Consider the following 6,000-nt stretch of genomic DNA (forward strand, 5'->3'; position numbering starts at 1 on the left):
AATGAAGAAAGTGGGAGGAAACGGGAGAACCTCGAGAAAACCTACGCAGATGGTGTTTGTCCACCACAAAGCTTGGCGCGATTTCTCCAGTTTCTTTGGGGGTACTACTACCAATTGTGCAAGAATGGAATCTACTACTAAAAATAATGGATATTCCGTTTTACCCTGATTTCGATCCGACATTTTGTTTTCGAGTTATGACTGTTTTTGTATTCTTCCGACAAATTTTCGACTGGTAATAGCGCCGGAAGGAGGCATTTCTACACCCTGGATGGTCTTTTTTTCTTAACTCGGCGTGAGGATTCACCACCAAAACGTTCTCGGTAATATTTTGAAATACCCTGTATAAAATAATTTTTTTAAAGTTGTACACCTAATAGTTTCGGGGATCTGGCGACCGGAAAAATCATTCAAGCTCGGTTATCTTGTCTTAATGGCCGTGTTTCACAAAAGCGCACCTCATCTACAGGTAAATCCCAAGGGGATCATTTGTGCAAAATTTCAAGTTTTTACTCCTAATAGTTTCGAAGATCTAGTGAACTATTAAAATCAGTCAAGACCCTTCATCTTCTCCCTGAGGTTTCACATTTCAAAAATTTCCATTTATCCACAGGTTAAATTACAAGAAGAATATTTATACAAAATTTCAATATCATACATATAGTAATTTTGAAAATTTGACATACGGCAAAATAATAATAATAATAATAATAATAATAATAATAATAATAATAATAATAATAATAATAATAATAATAATAATAATAATAATAATAATAATATATTATTATTATTATTATTATTATTATTATTATTATTATTATTATTATTATTATTATTATTATTATTATTATTATTATTATTATTATTATTATTATTATTTAAGCCTCGTTACTCCCCTTTAGGGGCTGCATTTCAAAAGAATCCTGTCTTATCGACAGCTTAGAATACAAGAACATTTGTACGAAATTTCAAGATTTGATGCTTTCAGTTTCGAAGATCAGACAAATGGGCTGCACTTCTCAAAATATTCTCTGATCTTTAGTCTAGGGCCTAAGGAAAACGTTTGTGCCAAATAATAAGTTTCTGCACCTAATAGCTTCGCAGATCTGGCGAAGGCAAAAAATCCTTTAACCCTTTCGTGTACGAATAAAATAAAGTTTTCTAAACTGGTTCACAAAAATGTATGTCTTTTTCGACGAGAAGGCTGAGCGAGTCATTTGCTAGTGTTCCTAGCACGAAGAGTAGACCTTCAATAAAATCACTGTACATGAACGTTTACTCGGGATATTGCATTGAGATTTTTACAATAAATTTTAGTTACCTATAACTATCGCCTCATATGTGGTTGCTGTACACGAAAGGGTTTTAAGCTCCTTTATCTCCTCTTACGGGTCTCGTTTCACAAAATATTGTCTTATACTAGTATGCAGTCGATTTCTCTGTAAATTTGGGGGGCTATTCAGATGCAGAAGGTATATATATATATATATATATGAGGATTTTAAGACAAATTGCATTCAAATTATTGAAAATATTGTATATTCATAAATACAATAGGGGGCCCACATGAGTTTTGGAGTGCCCGCCCCCTGGCTCTTCCAAGATCGACGCCCTTGTCTGCAGCTTAGGATTCTAGTAGAACATTTGTACAAAATTTCAAGGTCATATCCTTAACAGTTTCGGAGATCTGTTGATGACTGAACCAAAGAGTAATTCGGTGAATTTATTCTTTTTTATATATACACATAGGTAGGCCTATATATGTAGATTACATGTTGGTGTCTGTTGATGGTTGTCTTTGCAGTCAGCTGTTGAGTGAGATATGCGAGTTTTAAAATTTTGCTTATACCATGGGGAAAAGAAAGAAAACATGCTCTATTAGTAGTTGACAGCAAAACGGATTGCAGTAGAACCCCCTATTAGTAGTTGACAGCAAAACGGATTGTAGTAGAACCCCCTATTAGTAGTTGACAGCAAAACGGATTGTAGTAGAACCCCCTATTAGTAGTTGATAGCAAAACGGATTACAGTAGAACCTCTCTCATCTGCCATCGATTGGTCCGCCACTCCGGTTGATCCGACCGTGCTCGAGCTGAACTTGCCGCCACTCGTTGGTGAGTCACGAGGCCAATTGTAGTTTACTGCCGCCGCGGCATTATTGTCTACTTGCTATTACCGTATATCTGCTTTAGTGCTCCGTTATCTCTTGTATCGTTTCTTTCGTTGTGCCTGTTTTCTGCACCGTACTGTGCAGTTTTTAGTGCTTACTCTCCGTTGGTTTACGACTACGACAGTGTTCTTCTGTGTTCGTTACAGAACAGAGTGTTTTCAACATGTCATTAGTGAAACGTAAACACGTTACTCTTTCATTAAATGAAAAATTAGCAGTGCTACAAAGACTGAACAAAGCAGAATCACTCCAAAAGTTGCCAAGGAGCTCAATTAGGCCTTACGATAATAAAAGATTGGAGAAGAAATCGGAAACACATTGAATCATATACAGTGGCGATAGATGATGAAAACACTCTTAAGAATCGCAAAACATTGAAAAAGCCTAAACTGGAACTGCTTGATAACGCATTGTAGATGTAGTTCTGCCAAGAAAGAAGGAAAAGGGTCTCGATATCTGGGCTCATTACAGTCGTTTTCGAGTTTAGATATTGTTTATTTTACTGTAAATCCATATTTTCCTGAATTTTCTGATAGTCCGATTATTTTTTTTTCGTTCCGACCGTACCCCCAGTCCCAAAGATGACGGATAAGAAGGGATTTACTGTAAGTGAATTTTTACTGTCATTACCAGAGTATGTTTTTGGTATTAAAAAAAAAAATGCACTTTAAAAGTATTAGAAGCGTTAGCATTAGCTTGCTTCATGAAAACATTAGACTTTCGGGAAAAAGAGAATACAGTTTCTGTTTATGTTCACAAGATTATGTTAGAAGAATCAAATGGATTGCAAATAGAACAGTGATTAATATTATTACAATATCATAATAGCCTAAGTAATATCGGTACAGTTTTAGCGAGAATGACAATGTGTATACAACTGTGTCTGTGCTAGATTTTTGTTAATCAACAATGATTTCATTTATTGATTTGACATAGGTAAGGTTGCAAATTAAAATTAGTTTCTATAGAAATGAACTTTTCTATAAGTTGTTTTCAAATTTGTAATATCAACACCTAATAGGAAGGATAATAATAATGGTAAATTATAGAATATACTTTCCGAGAAAGCAGATTCACCAAACAAACAATGCAATATATTCTCATTACACCAGTCCGTAAATCATACGTAGAACGACTGTTTAGTGTAATGAATGTTTTAAGGTCAGATGATAGAAGGTCAACAGAACTTGTGATAGCCGAAATTTGTATTGATTTGAAGTTAAAAATGATCTGCCAATATTTCTACAAAATGGTTCTGGAAAACTCTTCTTGACGCAGCTAGTAGCTCCAGAAATAAGGTAGGAGTCTATAACCATTAGTGTTTTGTTATTTTAATTGAGTGCAGCACAGTATACTGGGGTATTGGTAGTGTTAATAAGTAGTAATCAGTAATAGTGATCATAAGTTTAGAAATAAAATGCTATGACATTTCTAGTTTAACTTTTCATGTTATGCCCTTTAGGCTAAGAGAGACGATATTAATTAAAGCGAATGAGGATGAAACAATTGGTAGAATAAGAATGTTGGAAAAATCAAGAGAAATCCGAGGAAACTCATGGACACCGTGTTAAGCCCACAAACTACATAGGCCTCGGATCGAACCAGGTACCCTCACACCAAATATGAGGAGTCTTACTATTAAGCTACCACGCCTGCATATAAACGTTAGAAGTAGCGCTAGCAATAACTTGTAAATATCCTCAGTTTCAAATATGTTTCCAAGGAACGTACTTCGCATACAAAAAATGTATGTTAAGTGCGTAAATCCTGTAATTTCCGGATTTAACCATATGTTATCTCCTGCAGCAAACATATAGGTACAAACGTATGTATATATGTATTTCCATATAAGTGTAAAGACATCATTCATGTGACGTCATCTACAATAACAATACACATGTATGTACCATCTAGTCATGACTATATACGGATTAATAATGCGAACACATACTGACTATCAATATGCAGCATAGTTGCAAGAATTATTTACTATTACTGTAGTATACTTCGTGTACGTATGTTAAATTCATCAAACAAACAGTGTCACTACTGTACCTATTCGCCTTACATACGATTAGTTACAGTACATATTGTAAGTTTGCATTATACGGATTTTCCATACGTCGTACACAACTTGCCTGTATGCAGTATACATAACATTTGTATGTACACAGCAAAAAAATGCCATGCTAAAATGGGTATTAAAACAACAAGCTTTGACTGTCACTTTACTGTGTTATTTCCACACCACTGAAAACAGAATACTGAGTGTATTCTGTTGAGTAGAAGTTCCGGGCGGGCCCTGTTGAGTAGAAGTTCCGGGCTAGTGCCTTTGCCTTCCAAATGACTTGTGAATCGTGGCTTTTGTTTGGATCATGTATAAAAGTAACCAAGAAAGTTCTGTCGCTTTTTGTGGAGGTCTGTATTCAATTTGCCCTCATAACGTGAGCTGAATGCGAAAGGAAATAAGACGAAGACCAGTTGTTGGTATGGGTATATCCAACATACTATCCTGATGTGTCATTTCAGTTACACCAGGAACTTGTGTAAGGACAGAGTGAACATGGGACCTCCACAGAGCGTCATAAGGGCGTGTATGCTGCACGAGTTCAAGCTGGGGTCAAACGCCGCTGCAGCGGGGAGGAAAATATGCCAAGCCTTCGGTGAGGATATCGTGACTACGCGGACAGTGAAGCGGTTGTTTAACAAGTTTAAGGACGGTGATGAAACACTCGAAGACGCATCACGTGTCGGAAGATCAACACATGTACAAAATGAAGATCTTCAGGCAGCAATTGAAGCGAACAGTGGCTAGACATGGGAGGAACTAGAACTACAACTCAGTGTGAGTGGAGAAACCATTCGGCAGCACCTCCATCAACTTGGACACTTGTGTTTCTTTGCTGTCTCGTTCGAGGAGGAAGCCATTTCTGGAGAAGATGTTGACATGTGATGAGAAGTGGGTCCTGTACGAAACTCCAAGGTGTCGCCATCATTGGTTAACTTCCCTTGAAATGGTTCCAAAACAGCCGAAACCAGCACTGCACTAGATGAAGGTCCTCCTATGTGTTTGGTGGACGGCTCGCGGCATCGTGCATCGGGAACTGCTACTAGCTGGTCAGAGCATCAATACAACTGTGTACTATGAGCAGTTGGGACGTGTTGAATAAAAAGTCAACTCAAACTCTGGTGCCAGCACTTCTGAATCGCAAAGGGACAACGCTATTACAGGACAACGCCAAGCCCCACGTGGCTAGAATGATCCTGGACATCATTCTACGCCTTGGATGGGAAAAACTATTGCATCCACCATACTCCCAGGACATCATCATATTGACCGTCTGATTATCATCTGTTCTATTCCTTGGATAATCACCTTAGAAGACGCCAGTTCAAATCCCTAGTAGAGGTGCAAAATGCACATGATACTTTCTTCGCTTCACGGCCCACCAAGTTCTACCGCGATGGAATCCATGGCCTTCCTGAACGTTGGCAGAAGGTCGTCAATTCTGATGGGTACTATTTTTAATCTTCCAGGTACGTCTTAGGTGATATATCGATGTTCGAAGGTGGTAGGTGAGAAAGCGACAGAACTTTCTTGGTTACTTTTATATTTGACATGAAGAAGCCTCAACTGTCACGTTCCCGTTGTACTGGAATCTTTCATGGCTGGTGAGTGGTTATTGCGATGGAGGAAACATTCTGAAGAACTGTCTTCTGGCTCTGGTGTTCGATGTTCCGCTGACTACAACTTGCTGATTGGTGGAATTTCGGATCTTTCACCAGAAGGTGACCGAGTGGTAATTCCTGACTTCATCCATGAGGAG

Source organism: Thermobia domestica, chromosome 3 (assembly GCF_964235325.1).
Source record: "Thermobia domestica chromosome 3, izTheDome1.hap1.1, whole genome shotgun sequence".
In the NCBI taxonomy this organism is placed as follows: domain Eukaryota; kingdom Metazoa; phylum Arthropoda; class Insecta; order Zygentoma; family Lepismatidae; genus Thermobia; species Thermobia domestica.